Consider the following 27,237-nt stretch of genomic DNA (forward strand, 5'->3'; position numbering starts at 1 on the left):
TGTGTGTCCATTAAACATCTTTTTCTTTATAAATTACCCAGTAACAGGTATGTCTTTATTAGCAGCGTAAGAACAGACTAATGCACTCATATTTTGTGCGACTCCTGTGCTTATGCACAATAAACTTGTACCTTTTCTCTTGTTAATCTTTCTGTTGTTTGTTCGTTTTAGCAAAACTTCAGAGGGCAGAAGGGGGGGCTTTCCCTTTGCTCCAACATCAGACATCCTTTAAGGCATGATGTGGGTATAATCAATTTTTTCCAAACCATTCTACATTTCTCTGTATTTTGTGTGTTTGTCATTCACCAAGAATACTACACACATTTATGCCTCCATTCCCTTGTTTATATTGTTCCCTCGGCAAGGTTGCAAGAACAAAATTAGAAACACTTTGAGTGACAAACATGTTTGGCTGCTACTCTCCTCTGAGGTATTCAATCTTCATCAGTTTTGCACATATATTGAACTTTATGCCAAAGTACTAGAAGTAAGTGTGATCTGTCCTATAAATACTAGCACATCCATCCTTCCACCTGTCAGCACCAACTTGGAGCATTAATGAAATTTTACAATAGTACACTGAACAACTAAATTTACTTAGTATTATATAACAAATAACTATCTTTTTCTTTATCCCTACACTACCCACATGTGCCATTAAATAGAATAATACTTAAAATAAAGGGCATCCTATCCATACCATAGGTACGTGTGTGGGATGCCTGCTATGCACTGGAATTTTATTAATGTGATGGTCTTGTGATGATTAGAAATTCTGTACCATATTTGAAACAAATCTTTAATTCAGCTGTGACTGAAAATCATTTACCTTGCTGATTATTCAGGGAAATGGCAGACAATATGTATAATCTTTGATAAAATTTTAATAACACAACATGAAGGTTTCATTTAGCAATGCCTGGCCAATATTGGTTCCCTGAATACATGCTTTTATAGAGGCTGCCCATTTACTTTTAAATAGTTTGTGTTTTTATGTCATTTTATTAATATCTAGTCTTCCCACAGAACTGTAGGTTTCATGAGGACATGGACCCTCTGTATTTTGCTTACCACAGTATGCTTAGCACTTAGCACAATGCCTGGCACTGACTTATCACTCAATAAATATTTGTTGAATGAGTGGACAGCATATATACATTAAAATTCAGCTTAAATGATAAGTTCTCAAAGTGAATCCAGAGCACTCGGCTAAAAAGAAATAAAATGGAAGAATTTTTAGGCTTATGAGGGCAATATTCATGGTATCAATGCTTCATTTGCAATTTAATTTTGAAATTAAAGAATATATTTATATAACATATATATATAGTAACACTTAAAGGGCATCCTATGCACACATGTAGACATAGTTGATAGATTAGATAGATAGATAGATAGAAGACAGAAAATAGGTCTACAGATGGTCCTCACATTCAATGATTTAACTTACAATTTTTCAACTTTTTGATGGTGTAACAGTGATATACATTCCGTAGGAACTGTACTTCAAATAGCCATACAATCATTCTGTTTTTCACTTACCGTACAGTATTAAATGAACTCCATGAAATATTCAACACTTTATTATAAAAATAGGCTTTATGTTAGATGATTTTGTTCAACTGTAAGCTAATAAGTGTTCTGAGCACATTTAAGGTAGACTAGACCAAAATATCATGTGTGGTAGGTGAGATATATTAAATGTATTTTATTTACAATATTTTCAACTTATAATGAGTTTATCAGAGCATAACCCCATCATAAGTCTATCCTTAGATTTTAAGAAGCTTCAAGGAAACTTTAAAGTTTTAAACATTTTTTAAGATCTTAAAACATACTGGAATATATAAAATATTACTCTTCAAATTGACAGCAAGATAAATACAAAAATACACTTTGGTTAAAAACTTCAACTTCCTTCTGTGAAGCTACTTCCATTTCTCTTTGGAATTACGCATTATGTATATAAAAACTGATATATACACTTATAGAAATTGGATGCAAGTAGTGGGAGAAATTTTTCTTAGCAACTAGATTAGAATTTCTCTTAAAAAGGGAACTGTCTGCACTTGGAAAATTAAGAGCTTGGAGTGTTAAGCAGATCCTGCCAGTTAGGATGACAACAGAGTTCAAAGCTTCAAAAAAAAGAGCAACAGTACTCCTCATAAGGCAAGCAGAGAAATTTGTTATTGCCAAAGAATGAGAAAAATGACAAAATAAAAAAAATAGAAGAGAGAAGGAAAGGAGGAGGCAAAAGACGGAAACAAGTTGAGACTAGATACCAACTAAGACCAATAAACTTCCAGACATGGAATAGTCAGAATATTAGTTTAAGAATAATTATGACTTCACTGCACCTGTAGTATGATTGACAATCATGCATCAGATTAACCTTCCCTCTAAGATCAACAATAAAAGCTGATTTTATTTTGAATAGATACAAAAAAATCTGCTTGAAGAGAAATCAAACAAAGAATATAGAACTTAAAGGTCAATATCACAGACAGAAAGTAATCTCAATGTGGTTAAACTTTAATTTACCTCTGCTTTTTCCCTGGAGCATTTGCCAATTTGCAGCATAAGGAACAGAGGCAGAAAGCAGTACTGGGATCCGGAGGCAGTTTAACTAGGTTGGGGAGGCGGAAGTTACAGTTTGGAGATGCCAAGGCTTGCAGGGCCAAGATCTCAGAGAGAAAGGAACTACATAGAAGTTAAGTTAGAAATTGTATGTAAAATGCTCCCATGAGACATTAGCTGACACTTAAGCTGCATATGCAAGACACCAAGAACACAAGTAGAAAGGACGACTAGAAATCTGAAAAGTTGACCAGATATGTCAAGTCTTGTGGTGCTAGGAAGACGAGGTGAGGTCAGGGTCTGCCAAGGTGAAGATTTCTAGTAAACAATGCAGGATTTTAAATCAATCCTTAAAGGGCTACCCCATAAAACTAAGGACAGGCTGGGCGCGATTATTCACACCTCTAATCCCAACATTTTGGGAGGCCACAACAAGCAGATTGCTTGAGCTCAGGAGTTCAAGACCAGCCTAGGCAACAAAGTGAGACCTGCCTTTACAAAAAATACAAAAAATAGCTGGGTGTGGTGCTGTGTACCTGTAGTCCCAGCTACTCAGGAGGCTGAGGTGGGAGGATGGCTTGAGCCTGGGAGGCAGAGGTTGCAGTCAGCCAAGGTCACATCACTGTACTCCTGCCTGGGTGACAGAGCCAGAGCCTGTCAAAAAAAGAAAGAAAGAAAGAAAGAGAGAGAGAGAGAGAGAAAAGAAAGGAAGGAAGGAAGGAAGGAAGGAAGGAAGGAAGGAAGGAAGGAAAAGGAAAGAAAGAAAGAACGAAAGAAAGAAAGAGGAAAAAAGGGAAGGGAAGGAAAGGGAAGAGAAGGGAATGGAAGGGAGGGGAGGGGAGGGGAGAGGAGAGGAGGGGAAGGGAAGGGAGGGGAAGGGAGGGGAAGCGGGGGAAAGGAGGGGAAGGGAGGGGAAGGGAAGGGAAGACTGCCCTAACAAAGGCTGTTACCAAGATTTGACTCTAGTAAGATAATTGGCCCTTGCTCTGTCTGTGAGATAAAATGTAATCCTTTTTTGGATAAAGATAACATCATCTAAGTACCCAGATACAATGTCCAGTGTGCAATCAAAAGACATACCTACCGGGACTGAATATCATATGGTCAAAAACAAACAAACAAACAAACAAACAAAAATAGAAACAGAGCAATGGGTAACACAGACTGAAGATATGAGACAGAGACTTAAAAATAACGATCATTAAAATATCAAGAAAATGGATGTAAGGTGGTAAATTCACCTGAGAATGAGAACCAATAAAAGGAATCAAATACATGTTCTAGAACTGAACAATAATAACTAAGATTAAGATTCAATAGATGGATTTAATAAGCAAATCTACATAAAATGTGGATTTCAGTTAATAGTAATGTATCAATATAGGTTCACAAATTGTAAGCTATGTGCCATACTAATATAAAATGTTCATAGTAGGTGAAACTTGGTGCAGGATATATAGAAATTATCTGTATAAGTTTTCAATATTTTTGTAAATCTAAAAACACTCTAAAATAAAAATTTTCTTTAGAAAAGCATCTAGAAGTGAAAATAAAATTGAACAAAAAATAAGATTACCTTCAAAGGACAAGTAATAAAACCAAGAGCTAACTTTTCATCAGAAATGATGAGAGCAAAAAACAAAACAAAACCAAATATTTGAAAAAAAATTGAAACTATTTTTTAAAACATTGTCAATCTAGAATTCAATATCTAACAAAAATATTCTTCATAAATGATGGCAACATAAAGATATTTTTAGACAGATAAATCTGAGAATAGCCAGAATAAAATAGCCAGAATAAAATAGCTAGAGTACATACAGCAAAACAAAAACTCACAGGAGCTGTTTAGACAGAAGGAATTTTATCCTACATGAAATCCTGGTGATGTACACAGTTATAAATGACATCAGAAAGGCCAAGAGTAGTGAAGAAATATTTAAGAAAAACATAAATTTGGAGGGCATACACTCCTAAGAATTAAGACTTCTTATGTAGCTATAGTAAGTAAAACATTATGGTACTGGCATACGGTTTTTTTGTTTTCTTTTTTTTTTAAGTCTATTGTAATAAAAAAGAGATTCTAGAATTATACTTACACTTATACAATCACTTGCGTTTCTATACATATGCCAAAATAATGCTGCCAGGGAAAGAATTTTTTTTTCAGTAAATGATGCTGAAACAACAAAAATAATTAAAATAATAAAACATCTAGAACAAAACAAAACAGAATATATGCGTACCCTCGGGTTAAACAAAGATTATTCAAGTAGGAAAAAGTACTAACGATAAAGAAAAAATGTTGATAAATTAGATTTCATTAAAATTGAAAAGTTTTGTGACTCAAAGACATCATTAAGAGAACGAAAAAGGAAGCTTTGCACAAGTTATAGATAGGGGCAATACAAACAAAAGTCTAGACTAAGGATATATCCTGAGAACTTCTACAAACCAATAAGGAAAAGATTTCTACCAATCAGTTAGAAAAAGGCTTACTTTTTCTATTGGAAAAAAGTGTATTGAGTAGACTCAGAAATTGAAAAATGACTTGAACATGTACTTCATCAACAAGGGTATCAAGATGACAAGCAAATGAAAACGTATTCTACATCATTATTCACCAGGAAAAAGTGGATGAAACCCAGAATTAAGTACCACTAAATCTATCAGAAGAGCTAACTTTTTTTAATAATGATCATGACCTCACCAAATGTTGACAAAGATGTGGAGAATTAGTACTCTCATGTTACTGAGAATATGACTTGATACAAACCCCAAGATAACTGCCAGCATCTACTATTTGTGAACATGTACATTATGTCTAATTAAGTAACTCTAACCTAGGTATAAGGCCAAAAGGAATCAGATCACATGTGCATCAAAAGATATACCCAAGAATGTTAATAGTAGCATTACTCATAACAGACAAAACTAAAGACAACTCAACAGTACAGCCCTTAGCCCTGGAAAACAGGGCTCTACCTAACAATGCCTCAAAAAGCCCCATGCTATAGAGTGTCTCCCTTGAAATTTTCTATCACCTTTCCATAAGTGGGATCAACTGGCACTGGCAGTGTCACCAGGGTGGGGCACCTGAGCCAAGACTAGGTCTTACGTGGGTTCTGCTTCCTGTTTCCCTCCTTCTGGGTGCTTTCCAACCCTCTACACCACTTGTGAGGATCAACCAGATACCCCAAGAAAGTCTATGTCTCCTTGCCTGGCAAAATGTTTTTTCCACAGTATTATATAAGATTAAGTCACCAGAATGGTGCTAATACACTGATTTTAGGTGACACAAGATACACAGAGGGAGCTAGGTTACTAAAAAATCACTGCCAACCCTTGAACTTGAGCCACATTTGTAGGCCTTACACCCACTCTCATACATCCATGCTCTTACCTTAGTGGCACCTCCAGTCTATAGTACCTAAGAATGGTGGAGTTGGCAGCAAATATTCTGCACGAGCACCCAGTGCAATCCCTCACCCTCTCCACGGACTGTACTTCCCATGTTAGCCAGTTCTTTGGGGCTGGCCATTCCTATCTCCTCCACATTGATCCTCTGCAATGCCAATGGGTCCTCTTGATATATGCTTTTTCCTGCTTCTGAGAGATGGAGCAACATACTGCTCCCTGGGGATGGCTTTAAGCTTTGCTGACCAAGGCAGGGACTTTCCTTGTGGGAGTGGAACCACCTCTTGTTCTGCTGATGGATACCGGCCTATCATTTCTACTGGTGAGAGATGGAAGGCAAGGCTATTATCAACACTAAAAGGTATCACATTTTACTATTGCAGTGATTATAGTCAAAAGAGTTCAAGAGCAGACATGGTTAGAAGATACATTTTTTTAATTATTTTTATTATATTTTAAGCTCTAGGGTACCTGAGCACAATGTGCAGGTTTGTTACATATGTATCCATGTGCCATGTTTGTGTGCTGCACCCATTAACTGGTCATTTACATTAGGTATATCTCCTAATGCTATCCTTCCCCCTCCCCCACACCACAACAGGCCCTGGTGTGTGATGTTCCCCACCCTGTGTACAAGTGTTCTCATTGTTCAGTTCCCACCTGTGAGTGAGAACATGCGGTGTTTGGTTTTCTGTCCTTGAGAGAGTTTGCTCAGAATGATGGTTTCCAGCTTCATCCGTGTCCCCACAAAAGACATAAACTCATCCTTTTTTTACGGCTACATAGTATATGTGTATATGTGCCACATTTTCTTAATCTAGTCTATCATTGATGGACATTTGGGTTGGTTCCAAGTCTTTGCTATTGTGAATAGTGCTGCAATAAACATACGTGTGCATGTGTCTTTATACCAATGATTTATATGTGCCACATTTTCTTAATCCAGTCTATCATTGGTGTATATGTGCCACATTTTCTTAATCCAGTCTATCATTGATGGACATTTGGGTTGGTTCCAAGTCTTTGCTATTGTGAATAGTGCTGCAATAAACATACGTGTGCATGTGTCTTTATACCAATGATTTATAATCCTTTGGGTATATACTCCGTAATGGGATGGCTGGGTCAAATGGTATTTCTAGTTCTAGATCCTTGAGGAATCGCCACACTGTCTTCCACAATAGTTGGACTAGTTTACAGTCCCACCGACAGTGTAAAAGTGTTCCTATTTCTCCACATCCTCTCCAGCACCTGTTGTTTCCTGACTTTTTAATGATCACCATTTGAACTCGCAATCAATGAAATGGTATCTCATTGTGGTTTTGATTTGCATTTCTCTGATGGCCAGTGATAATGAGCATTTTTTCATGTGTCTGTTGGCTGCATAAATGTCCTTTTTGAGAAGTGTCTGTTCATATCCTTCACCTACTTTTTGATGGGGTTGTTTTTTTCTTGTAAATTCGTTTGAGTTCATTGTAGATTCTGGATATTAGCCCTTTGTCGGATGACTAGATTGCAAAAATTTTCTCTCATTCTGTAGGTTGCCTGTTCACTCTGATGGTAGTTTCTTTTGCTGTGCAGAAGCCCTTCAGTATAATTAGATCCCGTTTGTCAATTTTGGCTTTTGTTGCCATTGCTTTTGGTGTTTTAGACATGAAGTCCTTGCCCATGCCTGTGTCCTGAAAGGTATTGCCTAGGTTTTCTTCTAGGGTTTTTATGGTTTTAGGTCTAACATTTAAGTCTTCAATCCATCTTCAATTAATTTTTGTATAAGGTGTAAGGAAGGCATCCAGTTTCAGCTTTCTACATATGGCTAGCCAGTTTTCCCAGCACCATTTATTAAATAGGGAATCATTTCCCCATTTCTTGTTTTTGTCAGGTTAGTCAAAGATCAGATGGTTGTAGATGTGTGGTATTATTTCTGAGGGCTCTGTTCTGTTCCATTGGTCTCTATCTCTGTTTTGGTACCAGTACCATGCTGTTTTGGTTACTGTAGCCTTATAGTATAGTTTGAAGTCAGGTAGCGTTTTGCATCCAGCTTTTTTCTTTTGGCTTAGGATTGACTTGGCAATGCAGGCTGTTTTTTGTTCCATATGAACTTAAAAGTAGTTTTTTCCAATTCTGTGAAGAAAGTCATTGGTAGCTTGATGGGGATGGCATTAATCTATAAATTACCTTGGGCAGTATGGCCATTTTCACGATATTGATTCTTCCTACCCATTAACATGGAATGTTCTTCCGTTTGTTTGTGTCCTCTTTTATTTCCTTAAGCAGTGGTTTGTAGTTCTCCTTGAAGAGGTCCTTCACATTCCTCATAAGTTGGATTCCTAGGTATTTTATTCTCTTTGAAGCAATTGTGAATGGGAGTTCACTCATGATTTGGCTCTCTGTTTGTCTATTATTGGTGTATAAGAATGCTTGTGATTTTTGCACATTGATTTTGTATCCTGAGACTTTGCTAAAGTTGCTTATCAGCTTAAGGAGATTTTTGGCTGAGACGATGGGGTTGTTTAAATATACAATCATGTCATCTGCAAACAGTGACATTTTGACTTCCTCTTTTCCTAATTGAATACCCTTTATTTCCTTCTCCTGCCTGATTACCCTGGCCAGAACTTATAACACTATGTTGAATAGGAGTAGTGAGAGAGGGCATCCCTGTCTTGTGTCAGTTTTCAAAGGGAATGCTTCCAGTTTTTTCCCATTCAGTATGATATTGGCTGTGGGTTTGTCATAAATAGCTCTTATTATTTTGAGATACATCCCATCATTACCTAATTTATTGAGAGTTTTTAGCATGAAGGGCTGTTGAATTTTCTTAAAGGCCTTTTCTGCATCTATTGAGATAATCATGTGGTTTTTGTCTTTGGTTCCATTTATATGCTGGATTACGTTTATTGATATGCATATGTTGAAGCAGCATCCCAGAGATGAAGCCCACTTGATCATGGTGGATAAGCTTTTTGATGCGCTGCTGGATTCGTTTTGCCAATATTTTATTGAGGATTTTTGTGTCGATGTTCATCAGGGATATTGGTCTAAAATTCTCTTTTTTGGTTTTGTCTCTGCCAGGCTTTGGTATCAGGATGATGCTGGCCTCATAAAATGAGTTAGGGAGGATTCTCTCTTTTTCTATTGATTGGAATAATTTTGGAAGGAATGGTACCAGCTCCTTCTTGTACCTCTAGTAGAATTCGGCTGTGAATCCGTCTGGTCCTGGATGTTTTTTGGTTGTTAGCCTAGTAATTATTGCCTCAATTTCAGAGCCTGTTTTTGGTCTATTCAGGGATTCAATTTCTTCCTGGTTTAGTCTTGGGAGGGTTTCTGTGTCCAGGAATTTATCCATTTCTTCTAGATTTTCTAGTTTATTTGCATAGAGGTGTTTATGGTATTCTCTGATGGTAGTTTGTATTTCTGTGGGATCGGTGGTGATATCCCCTTTGTCATTTTTTATTGCATCTATTTGATTTTTCTCTCTTTTCTTCTTTATTAGTCTTGCTAGTGGTCTATTAATTTTGTTGATCTTTTCAAAAAACCAGCTCCTGGATTCATTGATTTTTTGAAGGATTTTTGTGTCTCTATCTCCTTCAGGTCTGCTCTGATCTTAGTTATTTCTTGCCTTCTGCTAGCTTTTGAATGTCTTTGCTCTTGCTTCTCTAGTTCTTTTAATTGTGATGTTAGGGTGTCAATTTTAGATCTTTCCTGCTTTCTCTTGTGGGCATTTAGTGCTACAAATTTCCCTCTACACACTGCTTTAAATGTGTCCCAGAGATTCTTGCATATTGTGTCTTTGTTCTCATTGGTTTCAAAGAACATCTTTATTTCTGCCTTCACTTCGTTATGTACCCGGTAGTCATTCAGGAGCAGGTTGTTCAGTTTCCATGTAGTTGAGCAGTTTTGAGTGAGTTTCTTAATCCTGAGTTCTAGCAAATGGAAACAAAAAGAGCAGGGGTTGCAACCCTAATCTCTGATAAAACATACTTTAAACCAACAAAGTTCAGAAGAAACAAAGAAGACCACTACATAATGGTAAAGGGATCAATTCCACAAGAGGAGCTAACTAACCTAAATATATATGCACCCAATACAGGAGCACCCAGATTCATAAAGCAAGTCCTTAGAGACCTACAAAGAGACTTAGACTCCCACACAATAATAATTGGAGACTTTAACACCCCATTGTCAACATTAGAGAGATGAACGAGACAGAAAGTTAACAAGGATATCCAGGAACTGAACTCAGCTCTGCACCAACCGGACTAATAGACATCTACAGAACTCTCCACCCCAAATCAACAGAATATACGTTCTTCAGTACCACATTGCACTTATTCCAAAATTGACCATGTACTTTGAAGTAAAGCACTCCTCAGCAAATGTAAAAGAACAGAAATTATAACAAACTGTCTCTCAGACCACAGTGCAATCAAACTAGAACTCAGGATTAAGAAATTCACTCAGAAGATGCATTGTTATATGTTTATTCAATAAAACTCTGAATAGTAAATTTAGCATGAATAGAAAATAAATTATTGTTCGCATTTTCCTGCACACTGTGGGTAAGACTGGCCTATTTGGCCATACTCAACGAAGTAAAGTCACAATCTTTGAGAGAGTCATTAGAAGCCATTATTCACAGATGTACGACAGATGATGCTGTATCATGCATAATGAGCATGCAATAAAAAGTATTAGGGAAATGCAAAGGTAAGATGATCTATATTGTTTCAAAACCAATAGCTTGTGCAGAATGATGGCATGCTGAATAATAACAGTGTTGTTACCTTGTCCTAGGAGTAGAAACAAGGAAATTAGTCAGGAGCAGGGCTTTTGACAATAAAGAGGTGTTTCCTCGACCTGAACAGAAAGATACCTGGACATTATGAAGAATCTCTATGACTACTGATTGAATAGTAAACAAATAGATAAGCACTTCTTTTCTACTTACTACTCTAAATGGTTATTGATACATTTCTATATTGGTATGGGTCTATAAATTTTAATAATATATTTCAATCAAATTGTTTACACAAACACCCAGCCAAAATACAAATAACAAAAAAAAAGTTTTCTCAGGATTCCACATATCCTAGGGATGGCCCTGGAAACCAAATATCCTTCAAAAGTAAAATTAATACTGTGTAGTATAGGCACACAATAAATATTACAAATACATGAGAATGAATGTACTAAAAATATGATGACATGGATGAATCTCATGGAAGCAGACACAAAAGAGTTGATACATGCTGTGTGATTCCATGTGTACATTTTTCCAAAGTAAGCAAAACTAATACATGATGATGGAATTGTCAGGGTAGTAGCTACCCTTGGTTAGTGGTATCTGTGGGTGCTAGGGTAGTTATTAACTGGAAGAAGGTTTGAAACTGAACAGATTATTGTAAACAAAGCTAAGTGTCCTAATGTTCTTTGTTCCAATTTTTTCTCCACCCTTAAGAACATGTAAGACAACTTCATTGCCATATCAAAAATACTCTACATGTCTCCTTGTTTTACATTTGTCCTGCAGAAGACATGTGAAATCAACCCACTAAAAATATTTTTCTATTTTTAAACTTGTTAGACAATACTTTTATGCATATTAGTCCTTCCAGAGACAGTGCATTTACTGTATGTTTGTTAAAAGATACATTATTAAAAACAGAGGTCAACCTCTCCTGCTACATGATGATGAGATCACATATTTGAATCTCCAAATGAATTGATTACCCAGTGATGATTTGATAGTTTCCCTTCTTAAAAAAATACTTTTCCCTTAAGAGACATTTCTGCCTTTTCTATAGTCTCCTTCCCTGTATTTCTATATTTTCATGACTAACATATTGAGAAGTAGAAACCTGGGGTGGTGGAGCGGAAAATGAGGAAAGAAAGATGAAATACTGTAACACTGGAAGTATTCTAGTGGTTTGGTAACCCACTCAGCTTATTTTTCACTTCAGACAAATTATAATATATACACATACCTACTGATATGACATTACTTAGAATTATGTATCTTTTACTTAATTACTTTTAAAAGCAAAAATATTTTTAATCTATTGCAATGCTTACAGCTGCTAAGGTTAAGCCTATAAGATTTCTGCAACAACCCTATTTTCTATCACTTACCATTCAGTCAAAATGAAGTCCTCCTTCTGGGGCTAAATTAGTTCCCACTTGGTCTCAGACTCTGGGAAAATCTTTGTCAAAGTTAGATAAGTCCTAAGTACAAATATCTTGCTTGGAAAGCAACTGAGGACATTAGAAAGGAATACAAACCTAAAAATCAATTGAATTTTAAGAGACAAAAAACGTTCCAGTTGTTAAGTTCAGAGGAATAAATAGCCTCTTAGAAATTTAGAAAAAAAAAAGTTTTATAAAGAATACACATAAAATACCACTTTTAAAAATGCAATTAGATGGTCCCAGAGCTTATCTGTAGTTTGTCTGAAGCCTCCAGACTTGTCCTCCACTCCTTTGATATTCATGAACATAATAAATACATAACAGAGTCATAATATACCTCAAAGACTTGCATTGATTCTGAAGCGTAGCAAAGATTCATGCAGCAGGTGCAAGCTGACGGCAGCGCTCTAGGCCAGGCTTAAACACTTCAGTCAGAAAAGCAATTTCAGCTGGCTACTGTTGAGTTGTCAGTATGCCTTAGTCCAAATCAATCAGATTCCTCCTACTGTTTCTTAGAAGGAAATATTTCTGCCTATGCCATTTGATTTTTTTTTTCTAGTATACAACTGAAACAAAAAGTCAGTGATGGAACTGTTACTGTGTTTAACATGAACAAAATCTATCAGTGCTACACAGCCAAGTTGTCTAAGGAAGTACATTAATTGGCTTCTTCCTGTCCTTCTGATGCTTTTAATCTAAAGTCTGTCCAAATCCCAAGACTGCTACCTGCAATCTCAAGATCACACTCAAGTTGCTTAAACTTTCTGGAAGTCAGTCTACCCATCTGTAAAATGAGAAGGATTATAACAAACTCAACGAAGACTGGAATTTGATTAGGATGATGCACTTAAAAATTCCTATCACAGTATCAGCCACATAGTAGGTGATAGATGTTATCAAAATAGTATTTAAATGGTTATGAGCCCGTATTTATTTGTGTGCACATTTAATTAAGTCACTTAATCAGATTTTTAATCACTTTAAAGTTATAGTTTTACATTTATCTCTATCGGTGGCAGTTTGATTAGTTTTTTTTTCCAGTAACCTAGACTACTTCTTTCTACTTACTTTCCTTCCAATTAATTTCAGTTTGAACACTGAACATCTCATTAATATCACCATGATTAGATAGATCTGTAATAATAAGGAAAAGAAACTCAACCCAGTCAAGTTTACCACTAAAATTTAATTAGCTATTACAGATGAAGATGCTTCACGTGAGTAAATTATATATATATCTTAAATTGTCTTGTAGGAGGGACAGCTGGCTTCTAATAATGGTGGGCATGTATACCAGGATTCAGCAAACTTTTTCCATAAAGGGCTAGATAATAAATATTAAGACTTTGTGGGCAAGTCCATCTCTGTCACAAGGAGTCAACCTTGTGGTTGTTCATGAATGTAGACATAGATAGTATGTTAATAAACAGGTGTGGTTTTTTCAATAACAGTTTATTTATAAAAACATTGGGCTAGATTTGGTCCATGGGCTATCATTTGCCAATCCCTGTTCAATCCTCCTGCTGCAGAGAAAATCATTAGATCCCTCTACAAAATCCTAATAAAAGCAAAGAGAATGAGTAATCACCAAGTGGAGATCAGAGAACATTAGAGATGAGCACTGTTTCTGCCCTGGAAATTTTACAGATTGACTGGAGGCAGCTGAAAGGTCATGCTTTGCTTTCAGTGGACTCAGTGAGGAGCAGGTGAAGTACAGTGCCCACCAAGATGGCACACTCTGGTGAGTCACCACCTCTCTGAGTCCTGAGCTAGAGGGCTCCACCCAGACAATGAGTTGTCGGACTATATCCCAATGAGTTACTTAGGTGTCCCAGAGAAACTCAAGCTTTGGCCTTAGCAAGGAGCTTAGAAGAAAAACATATCCACTGTACTTACCCTATATATTTCTGCCCTTTTCTTCTCTGTTCTTTGCTTTAGGTTCACTGATCCCTAATTGACTACATCATCCAGACTCCCTTGTACTCTGGCTTCTGGTTGGTTTTGGACACAGGCAAGCATGATGAGGAGATCTGAGGGTGGCAGGACAAAGAAATTGGAGTATTTGTGCCACGCCCCATTCCTGCTTTCGTGCTACAGTTCTGGCAGTGGGTTGTATCTGTCTATAACTAAAGCTTCACAGGTGGGTAGCCTCTCCACTTGAGTGGGTGATTCAACTGCCCTTGTTTATTTCTTACCCAACAACAGTTTGTAAATAGCCCCTAAACCCAATTAATCCCTTTTGAGTGAATCCTGTTGCTGCTTTGGCTCCTATTATATCTTCCAAACAAAAAACAACACAATTTTAGGCCTTAAATTATTTCTAGAAGTAATTTTTAACACAACATCCAACAAGGAAAGAAGATGAGATGCAAAACAAGACAAGCCAAATCAGGAGGAACAACAGACAACAGAAGGAGTCACAATGGGAATCCAGCTGTTGGAATTATCAGGTATAGACAATAAAATAACCATTCTTACTACTTTCGTGGAGATTTAAGCTCAGAAATGCAGGAAGGTATGATGAGCAAAGAAAGTAATACACATTTTGTAAATATAAATAAACTTGGAGTATAGAAAACAAAAGCAAAAGTGTCCTGTGAGGCTTCACATAAAGAGAGAATTAAAACACAGAATAATAGCATATATATCAAAATAGGTAATTGAATCAAAAGTGTTCTAAGATTCCGGCATTTTTGGAAAGAACAACTCAGATAAAGATAATTATTAATTTTTTTGTAAATCAAGGGTGCCTATATTATCTCTAGAGTAACACTCATGAATAGGGAAAAAGTTTGTAACTTCCAAACTTTTAAATATATGTCTCTGTGTGATTATATCTGTGTATGTTTTATGTGTGTGTGTTTGTATGTAGCAACAAGAAAAACATAATATAGAATGAGCAAAATAATTACTAATCACTTAAGTGATTATAATCATATAATCAATTTACATCATATCATCAATTTAAACCCAAATATTTCAGTAATAGTATTAAATGTAAATCAACCAAACATTCCAGTTAAAAAGCAATGATTCATATACTGATTTTAAAAAATAATAACTAGCTACAAATCTCTTACACAATTGTCACTCTGTATACAGGAGATTTCTTCCAGGACCACCTACTTACACACAAATATGCACATGATCAAGTTTTATAGTCAGCCCTGCATAACCCACATATGTGAAAAGTTAGCCCTCCATGTACATGGGTTTCACATTGGGTGAATACTGTATTTTTGTCTATATTTGGTTGAAAAAAATCTACGTATAAGTGGAGTTTTGTAATTCAAACCTGTGTTGTTCATAGGTCAACTGTACACATTTGAAGCTGGAGTTTACATAAATCTTGGATGTAAAATGATACAAAATAAAAGATAAGGTAAACACCAGAAAAAGCTAACATAAGTACAGTAATATTAAACAAAACATATATTAAGGCAAAGAGAATTATTACAGAAATAGTCATTGCAGGAGGAAAAACTGTTAAGTTTACCAGAAATACAAATATACTACTATATTAACTACTGTAAGTATTAAAATGAAGCTGAACTAACTAAGATCGTGGGATAGAATGGCAGAGAAAGAGAGTAGACAAATCATCAGACTAAAGAACCAAGAAAGGACCTCACATATAAATGGCACCTGACTATGACAGAGAAAATACTTCTCGATAAATGATGTTGGGGCAATAAAGTAATGCACATAAACAAAAAGAAATTGATTCTCAATTTTATAACACATGCAGAAATCAATTTTAGGTGGATCATGGTTCATAATGTGAAAGAAGGACAGAAGTTTGGATATACTAAAATTAAGGATTACTCTTTTTGAAAATATGCCACTAGGTGTGAAAAAGCAAGCCAAAAAATGGACACTCAGCCTTTTTATAATCATGGAGATATGAATTTAAATCACTGTCATATCAATACAATTTTACTAGATTTAAAATTTATGAATTTGAAAATAAGTGCTGGCCACGACATGGAGCAACAGGAATTTTTGTATGTTGCTGTAGGTATACACAATATGGTATAACTCTGGCAAATTGTAGGTATTAACTACTAAACTGAACATATGCAGACGCTTGAGCTAACAATTTCACAACTAGGAATGTACTCTACAGTAGTGTTTCTCCCAAGTGAGGACCCCAGACCAGCAGCATCAGTATCACCTAAGAAGATGTTAGAATGCAAATCCCATAACAGACATTCTGGGACAGAAACCCCAGAATTGGGTCTCACAAATCTAGGTTTTAACAAGCCCATCAAGTGATTCTTATGCTTGCTAAACTTTAAGAAGCACTGCCTCATACAAAAGTGAGGTTATGTGCACCAGGATAAAGACATAATTATCTTCATAATAGCATAGTTTTCAATCGCAAAACAAATGGAAACAATCAAAACCAACGAGATGTCCAAAAACAGAATGAAAAAATAATTTATTGTTTGTTATTACAGAGAAATAAAAATAAATTGCAACCACCTGCAGCAAAGCAGACAAATCTTAAAAATACAATAGTGATATTTAGAAAATCGGATATGCACATGAAAAAGAATGAGAGGAGAAAAAACAGACAAAATAAACACATGGTGTATGATCTCAAATATATAAAATTCAGTATGTGTTCAATAGGCAAAACTAGTCTGAATTGGCTAAGGATGTGTGATGGACAGATTTTTAAGGTAGCTCCCCAAATCCCTGTCTCCTATGTTGACAATCTTAGAATCAGAGCCTGAGATGGGTTCTTGCTCAATTGATTCATTTCTTGGAGGAGTGGTATCAAGAGAGGGGCAATAAAGCCTGCAAGAGTAACGTCTTATTTAGAAAACAGCTTTGTTTCAATTCCAAGGGGAAACATTGGAACATCACACAGTTCATCCCACCTTGAGTTAAGAGACTGGCCTTTTGTGCTACAGTCGATACTGAGGCTGCAGGGAGAGAGGAGGCAGGACACGCCTGGTAGTGATACCCATTTGGCCAAGGGCAATTCTCCAGATAAGTGGGCAACTGTGAGTTTTTGCCATGCAAACCCCACAGCATTTAGTAAAGGAGATGTGAAGAGGCAAAATAGAAGACTGACAACATTTACTACAGACTATACAAGTTAGGTAAAGTTTAAAGGAATGCTAGGATGTGGATAACATAAAAATCAGCAGAGTTGGGATGGGTAATGCAGAGATTTTCTGGGATTCCTGCAATGTTCTATTTCTTCACCTAGGGAGTGGTCACATAAATGTACTTTACATACCAATATTATTTACTTTGTGCATTTCTTCATATGTCCATTATATTCACAATAAAATTGATTTTAAAAATTCGGCCTAAGGAGAAATGGAATCTCTAAACTAGAGAAATGCAGAGTATCTGAGGATTTCATTTACTTCCTTGAAATTGTATTATATTTCACTGCACTATGGTATGTCTAATAAATTTTAATTTTACCATCCTCACTAGTATACTCTGATTCTTTGCAGACCAAGAATTCAAAAAATTCTGTCACACTGACTATTAAGGAAACAAAATCAAAGCCATATCCATGAGGATCTAAATGGAGAGTTGGTTTTGGGGTGGAGAGGTGAAAAAAACGCACAAAGTATAAATACGTTAACGAGAAAACAAAAGATAATTTGTGATCATGCAACTGTGAACAAGGAGAGAACAATGAAATTGCTGGTATTCATCAAAAAGTTCTTCTGGAGAAAGAGATTCTTTGCATTCTAAATATTATAACTCTCTAATAAAAAAGGGGAAGGCATAACAATAAAGAATAGGCAAAATAAAGCTTATATTTTCAGCAGAAAGATTTTTACTATATAAAATTTAAATCACAAATCCCAGTCTTCATATTAAAAATGAAAAATATCAGGCAGGATCTACAGTAAGCCACTTGGGTCATTTTACATTGAAATTCTTAATAGTTTCTTACTATTTCTCACAGTGTTTTTCAAATAGCATGAAGGAACCCCATGAGACAGATTTTAATGTGATGACCAGCCATAATCCACATACTCCCTGGAAAATTCCAAGCAGTTACCATCAATTACAAGCAGATAATTATCTCTCAGTGACTTTCATATGCTGCAATTTTTCTCTAAACACAGAAAAATTTAAAAAGTGAAATATAATCAATCTACAGAAATGAACCTATAAGAAAGCTTTAACATATGTAGAAAACAAGAAAGTTTGCCTTCCTTATAATTATTTTCAATTTGATCATCAAGTCAAGATGGGTAGGTAAAATACATAGGGGCAGAAAAATATTTTAGATGAAAGAAGTAATATAAATGTCAGAGGCAATGAATTCTCACAGAAAGGGTCTAAAACGTGGACTCAGAGAGCTCAGCTTGATACACTGAAGAGCCAAGCCAATGAAGACAAGTCACTTCTTAAGGTCTCAGTTTTCTCATCTGTAATTTAGAAGCCATGCCATTGGCTGGTTCTCTTTCATGGGACCTCCATCCTATCAAATAAGATAGCATACATGAAAGCATTTTGCAAAATATTCTATTCTATAAAAGTCAAAGGCATTTAATAATAATAATAATAATAATAATATTATTATTATTATTATTATTATTATTATTTTGTAGGGATGGAGTCCCGCCGTAGCCCAGGCTGGAGTGCTAGAGTGCAGTGGTGCGATCTCGGCTCACCGCAACCTCCGCCTCCCGAGTTCAAGCAATTCTCCTGCCTCAGTCTCCTGAGTAGCTGGGACTATAGGCGCACGCCGCCACGCCCGGCTAATTTCTTTTGTATTTGAAGAGAGACGGGGGTTTCACCATGTTGCCCAGGCTGGTCTCGAACTCCTGAGCTCAGGCAGTCCGCCTGCCTCGGCCTCCCCAAGTGCTAGGATTACAGGTGTGAGCCACCGGCCGGGCCATCAAAGGCATTTTTGTAGACTTCTTAAATTTTTAGTTCAATAACTTGGAGAAAAGGGAGAGATTTTTCCGGACTTACAAGCCATATTTCAGAGCATTTTAAATAAGGGTTAACAGAAAACAAAGAATGAAGTTATTATGATAAACTAACACTTAACAGTTTATCTGTGGCACTAGCTTTTCACACAAAGACATCACCCACTATCCTGGAAATATGAGAAAAATGTTTCCACTTGGGAATGCTTTGTGAAATTATTTCAAGCCACACCCCAGGACACAATGTTAGAGGAAATGATAACTCCCCCAGGTAAAAACTTTTTTCTTCTCCACTAAGTGGATCATGAATCAGTTTTAGCCTATGATGTTCTACTCCATTGAGCCCAGAACATCCAGCAGCTTCTGGAATCGGCCAAACCATCAAGCACAGCAGACAATTCCCTTTAAGCCGATTCAAGTGCCAAAAAGCAGTGGGCTAGAACTTTTCCCCAAAATCTGGAACTCAATGATGTGTGGGCTTCATTCCTCTTAAGAAAAATAACTCAAACTCCGTAGTACTTCTGCAGGATTATACTCAGTACTCATTATACTTCTGCAGCGTTTCTAATTTGGATACTCTTTTTTCTTTGCTTTTGTTTTCTTTCTGGGTGAATATAAAATATACTGTTGGAATTCTGATGGTGATATTTGTTTCTGAGCTTTCTAAATACCTTTCAACTATATATTAGCAAACTAATTTCTGTGTTTTACTTGAACAGAGTAGCAGAAAACAGAATAGAATTAAAAAGGTAATAGTGGAAAGGGTTCAACTGGAAAACTATGTCAAACTAGACGTCGTGTTGCTCAGTAATCAAACACCCAGTCATTACACTAGTGGCATGCTATTTACATTCTGTCTCCCTATCTTTATATACATAAAATGTGTGTGTGTGTGTGTGTGTGTCTGTGTGTATGTGTGTCTGTGTAGATATGGTCTACATATATGGTCTCTATATATGGTCTGTCTATATAAGGTCTATATTTATATATATTTATTATATTATATGTAGTCTCTATATATAGGGTCTATAGAGAGAGAGAATGCACACTCAATATACATTTATTGAAAAAGATAATTTAATAAAATTCAAATAATACAGGAATATAAATGTAGCATAGCTATAATAGAAAATTATACCATAGAAAGAGATGGTCATTAGAGAGCTGAATGAAAAGCGTAATCCCAAGGGGGATTAGAACTTATTCTCTAGCTAGCTAAGTAAACAAAATGTTAGTGGACATACATGGGGTAACCAACTTTTTATTTTGCTGGTACACGATAATTACTATTATCCACAATCACCACTATTTATTTTATAATGGATATTTAAACATCAGAAATGAGATAAGACATCTCAAATTTTTATAAAAATTAACTATGGAAAATATACCACATTATTTTTATTTTTCCAGTTTCTTAGCCAACAAGAAAAGTTTGTCAGATTCTTACACTTGGATTATAATTTTACTTTTGAAACCATCATAGACAATATGAGATATAAGTTCTTGAAAGATAAGAGATAAGCATCCTAGCTGATATTCAAGTGCTGGCTAATGACATAGTCCTGACCTTCCAAATACATGGTTGAGTTGAAGGGACTCAACATACTGACAATTTGAAGGCAGAGAATTTGGAGTTGCCTATGAAAAGATTGATTTCATGTTTGTCATGTGCAACATAAACTCAATTATAATAAGTTTAGAATCTCGTGTAGTATGCTCATTTTATGTGATATATTCCCAGTTGTTTAGAAAGGTGAGGTAGGTTAAAGTCCATGAAAGAAATTATTTAGGAAATTTAAGGATGCATCACCATGGGTAATATATACATGAGTTTCAAGGCAGTTTTAAGTGAAATCCATCCAACAATGTAGCTTCTTCACATACTAATGATATGGCTACAAAGTAGTAGCTATTTTTTAAATTTTAAAATTAATTTTTAAATTTTTGTGGGTGCATAGTACATGTATATATTTTAGGGGCACATGAGCTGTTTTGATACATGCATGCAATGTGAAATAAGCACGCCATGGAGAATGCAGTATCCATCCCCTCAAGCTTTTATCCTTTGAGTTACAAATAATCCAATTACATTCTTAATATATTAGCACTCAAAGTTGCCATTTTGGCAACCAATATTAACTAAAATCCTAGAGAAATCTGTAAAAGCAAATGAAATTTTTCTGGTCTTATCTCTAAAGAAAATCTTTGCTAAAAAGCACTGAACTATTCAATAAAATATTATTTCCCCATTATATATGAAGCACTAATGAAATTTATAAAATTATTGCCTTCGTTATAAGGAAAATCATCATAACAATTAATGTTTATTGAGCATTTACTATGTCCTTGGCACGGTACAAAGTTATATTGCCTGCATTGTCCAATATAATCCTCACAATAATCTTCTAAGATAAGTCCTATAGCTGTTCCCTGACTTACAATGGAGTTATGATTCAATAAACCCATCATAAACTGAAAATATCATGATTCAAAAATTCATTTAATACACCCAACCTGCTGAACATCAGTTCAGCCTAATCTAGCTTAAATGTTCTCAGAGTACTTACCTTAGCCTACAGTTGGACAAAATCATCTAACACAAGGCTTATTTTATAATAAAGTGTTGTATAGCTCATGTAATTTATTAAATACTATATAATATTCCCCCCTTATCTATGATTTCCCCTTCCATGATTTCAGGTACCCATTGTTAACCACAGTCCAAACATATTAAATGGAAAATTCCAGAAATAAACAATTTATAAGTTTAAATTGCACACTGTTCTGAGCATGATCAAATTTCAAACTGTGCTGCTCAGTTCCCCTCAAGATGTGAATAATCCCTTAGAGTTCAGTACATCCATGCTGTATACGCTACCTGCCCATTAGTTACTTAGTAGACATCCCAGTTGTCAGATTAAAAAACAAAACAAAACAAAACAAACAAACAAAAAAAACACAGTGGCCAGGCTTGGTGGTTCATGCCTGTAATCCTAGTACTTTGGGAGGCTGAGGCAGGTGGATCATCTGAGGTCAGGAGTTTGAAACCAGCCTGGCCAACATGGCGAAACCCTGTATCTACTAAAAATAAAAAAATTAGCCAGGTGTGGTGTCATGTGCCTGTAGTCCCAGCCACTTGGGAGGCTGAGGCAGAAGAATTGCTTGAACCCTAGAGTTGGAGGTTGCAGTGAGCAGAGATTGCACCACTGCACTCCAGCCTGGATGACAGAGCAAGACTCTGTCTCTGGAAAAAAAAAAAAAAAAAAATAGTATGTATAGGCTGTGGTACTATCCACAGTTTCAGGCATCCACTGAGGGTCTTAGAACATAAGACCACTGCACTAAAAGTGAAAAACAAAGTGGTTGTATGGATACTTAAAGTACTCTTTCTACTGAAGGCATATCACTTTGACACCATCATAAAGTCAACAAATCTAAATGGAACCATCTTAAGTCAGAGACCGTATTATTATCTCCCTTTTACGCATGATAACACTGAGAACCAGAGCAGTTAAGCGGCTTGTCCAAAGCACTCCATATGTCTTTATTTTGTTTTGCTTTATTTAGCTCTTTCATATACAACAAATATGTATTGACCACCTCATATATATAAAGCTTTGTAGTGCTATAGACATCTGTAATAATTTTTTTTTTTTTTTTTTTTTTTTGAGACGGAGTCTTGCTCTGTGGCCCCAGGCTGGAGTGCAGTGGTGCAATCTCGCCTCACTGCAAGCTCCGCCTCCTGGGTTCACGCCATTCTCCTGCCTCAGCCTCCAGAGTAGCTGGGACTACAGGTGTCCGCCACCACGTCCGGCTAATTTTTTGTATTTTTTAGTAGAGACGGGGGTTTCACTGTGTTAGCCAGGATGGTCTCGATCTCCTGACCTCATGATCCACCCACCTCGGCCTCCCAAAGTGCTGGGATTATAGGCGTGAGCCACTGTGCCCCACCTGTAATAATTTTTTTTTTTTTTTTTTTTTTGAGACGGAGTCTCGCTCTGTCACCCAGGCTGGAGTGCAGTGGCGCGATCTCGGCTCACTGCAAGCACCGCCTCCCGGGTTCACGCCATTCTCCTGCCTCAGCCTCTCCGAGGAGCTGGGACTACAGGCACCTGCCACCACACCCGGCTAATTTTTTGTATTTTTAGTAGAGACGGGGTTTCACCGTGGTCTCGATCTCCTGACCTCGTGATCCGCCCGCCTCGGCCTCCCAAAGTGCTGGGATTACAAGCGTGAGCCACCGCGCCCGGCCTGTAATAATTTTTTAGGGAGCATCTGCCTGACCTAAAAAACTTTATCTTCTGTAGACCACCCGCCCCCTCATCCTGTTAACATTAATTGAAGCATAAGTACACTTCTAATTTTCAAAGAAATGGTATTCTCTTTCTGAAATTTTGCTCCCAAATCAAAGCCATATTGCAGAAGTGAATTTTGAGGGATTCTAGAAACCTCTTCCTAACAGAAGCAAATCCTCCTGACCTTGACATTTTGAAGCCATGAATGCCACAAAGCAATGAAAGAAGTTTTGTGCAGTATTTCTGCTGATTGTAGATTTTTAAATATATGGTCACTGCCATGTTGGTGTGCTGCACCCAGTAACTCATCATTTAACATTAGGTATATCTCCAGATGCTATCCCTCCTCCTCCCCCCACCCCAAAACAGGCCACGGTGTGTGATGTTCCCCTTCCTGTGTCCATGTGTTCTCTCTCATTGTTCAATTCCCACCTATGAGTGAGAACACACAGTGTTTGGTTTTTTGTCCTTGCGATAGTTTTCTGAGAATGATGGTTTCCAGCTTCATCCTTGTTCCTACAAAGGACATGAACTCATCATTTTTTATGGCTGCATAGTATTCCATGGTGTACATGTGCCACATTTTCTTAATCCAGTCTAACCTGCACAATGTGCACATGTACCATAAAATTTAAAGTATAATAAAAAATAAATAAATAAATATATGGTCACTATCTTTTTAAATACAATCTTCAATTTTTAAAACATTTAAACTATTTTTAGCTATTTGAATTAGAAAGACATATATTTCCACCCAAATCTATCCAATATTTACTTATGCCAACATGAATCATCAACGTATGTTCATTTTGTTTACCCAAAAATGTATCTTTCATATGTGTGTGTGTATGTGTGTGTGTGTGAGATGTGAAATAAGGCATTCTGAATATTCTTGATGATATAAATGATAAAGACTGAGAATAATTTGGCATTTGCAAATATGCCCAGAAAAGAACAGAAGAAACACTTATGTCTGGGAGTAACAACTGTATAAATTTACTTCTTTGTTGATTACTAGCAACTTTTGCAGTAACCTCTTTGTAATTGCAAATAGTCAGGCTTCATTTCAAGAGCACAGTTTTGACACTTCAAGTTTATGTTAGGTTGCTATTTATTCGAAATAGTCCTTAAGGTTGTTTTACTATAAAAATAGTATGAGTAGTAATAAAAATACTAGCTTAATCTGAGAATGGATATGGAAAGATTGGGTTAAAAATTGTATTGTTATTGATGAGGTTGTAGAAAAACTCAAAAGAGCTTGAAATGATACCAAAAATCACTGCAAGAAAAAGGAGAGAGGGTAAATATAGATAATATACATTAAGAATTTCAAATTTCTAGAAAGTACTCTTATTATGGATAGTATTTAACAAATATTACTAATATGACATTTTAATAAATTTTGCTCTTTATAATGTAAAATAAGGAAAATAGATCTGGGATTCTACGAGTTAATGAGAATATGCAGTTTTAAAAATCAAAAATACTAGGAATAGAACAGTAGGTATATTAGCACATTACCAAGGGCAATTTAGAACTTCGTATTCTTGCATCACTTTAAAGCTAACAGATATATGAGCTGATAAAATGCTGCATTAGAGCTTAATTTGAACTTAACTTAGCGTGGATTTGTTTCCCTTAGCATTGATCATTTTCTTTTGCCTTGAATGAAAAACTGTCCTTTGTAGACTGGAAAGCAAAATAAGATACTTTACTCTCATAACCAATTCTCCACTTGGTTCAATGAACAACAGAAAACTTTTCTTGCTCTTGGTAGAAGTCTGGACCTGAAGCTAAACGTGGTCACCGTATACAATCATTCTATCAGAGAATCAATTCTGTTGTTACAAAAGTAGTAGGTACATAATTATGTGAGATAAGTGGGTTCTTTTTTGCCATCTGGGGATTAGAAAGCCTGTCTATTTAAAGACTAGGTGATACGTATTAATAGAAAAGAGGTTAACTGGGGCAAAGATCAAGACAGGATACAGTTTACTACCACACAAAACTACAAAACCACTATTTGCTATACTCTTCTGTTACACAATTCAGAGCATTAATTGTGAAAAATAAAAGATGAACTTAAATGCCTATATTTGCCAAAAAATGAAAACTCAACTTTATTACCAAAAAAAAAAAAAAAATCAAGTTTAGAGGTGATAGCGTTGATCACATGATTGACTTTTTTAAAGGCCCTGCAAAAAAACTGTAGAATTTAGTTAAGAGGGCAGCCTATTTTCCCAGTAAATCCAAGAATCATGAACTAGAGTAAGACCACTTTAGAAAGGCTCCCAAGTTAGGACCTATGACCAATACCAAGCCTTGGGGAAAAATGCAAAAGAAAAGAAAACCCAATACTTGCAAATTAGCAATTAGCTTAAAGCCTCTAATAATGGAAAAATATTTGGACTCATTTATTAACTGAGCACCTTCTATGCAGGGGGTGCTGAAAAAACTAGGGCAAAGGGATGGAAAAAATAATGACGAATTCAGGCAAAGTAAGAGTTAGGCTGGGAGGGAATTGATAACGGTATGGAATATTTGGAAGAAGGATGATTTCTCTTCATGACTGGCTAGGCAAGTAGCTGGCTGCTGGTCCCATTTACTGATAGAAGAAAGAAACCCAACAGAGAGAGCTCACTGGAAGACGATCATGGGAAGATGGTGAGTATAGTTTCGGACACATTAAGATTGGGTTCCAGTAGTATAGCCAGGTGGAAATATCAAGAAAATAGATATTAAGAGTCTGACGCTAGAGAGACACCTAGGTGCCAATGTTATCTGGGAGTCATCTTCATTGGGTGGTAATTAAAATTATGAAAACAGATAAGATTACTTGAAAAGTATGCTTACAGAGAAGAAAAGGCCTAAGGCATAGTCATTATCTTCTCTTGCCAACATGCATGGTCTTTAGTATGCACTACTGGGCTAAGGGTCATTTAATCAGGGTTTGAGTCAATTAGAGGAATACTTTGTACAAAGTCATATACCTCTGTGAAGCAGCAACAGACAGCTATATTGTTTTCAACCAGAGAGGTAACTGGTTGCCGAAGGGAAACTTAAATTGCTCTCGGCTCTCAAGGTTAAATTATGGGAGGGCTTTTTCCAGTGTACCTTCTCTAGGAGGTGAAATTGAAAGATTTAACCTGAATAATTCACATGAAAATGAAACCATTTGGGGCTTGTCATTGCTTAATGTAGAAATCCATCATTATTTTAAACAATTGGATACACTCACTTCTTCAGTTTTACTACAGAAACTCAGGAGGCATGTAACTACGTATTCATTCTCAGTAAAACTCTTTGTTGCCAGGATGAAATATAAAAGCTGAGAGGTCAGAAAAGGAGTCTGCATTCTCTCAGAGTGCTTCAGTTTTGAGATGATTCAACTAGATTGCAGAATATTTAACCCTGCTCAAACCTGGCCTTCTTCACAACAGTGAAGTGCAAGACTTTCGATACATTAAAATGATTTCCCACAAGTATTCCATGGTCCTCTGGGATTTGAAAGAAACCCAACTCTTGAATCAAATGAAACATCCTTGACCAGAAAATTAGCATTGTCATCAGGGGTGGCACTACACGAAAATGCAGTTTAAGAACTAGACTAAAGGGTACATTCAGTCCAGCTAGAAATGAAGATATGCCATTTTATTGGTAGCTGTTTCTGGGAAAATTCCCCTTCAAGATCAGAAAATGTTACTTTAAGGGGATTTTTCCTTTGTTCACCAGATGGTCCCCTAATCCATAATAACTGAAGCCTACTGAGTGTACACATTAATGAAATAAAAATTATTGAATTAGAGTAAAATAATTTGAATTTAGGCACAAATGATATGCTT

The sequence above is a fragment of the Symphalangus syndactylus genome, chromosome 9 (genome assembly GCF_028878055.3).
Source record: "Symphalangus syndactylus isolate Jambi chromosome 9, NHGRI_mSymSyn1-v2.1_pri, whole genome shotgun sequence".
NCBI lineage: Eukaryota > Metazoa > Chordata > Mammalia > Primates > Hylobatidae > Symphalangus > Symphalangus syndactylus.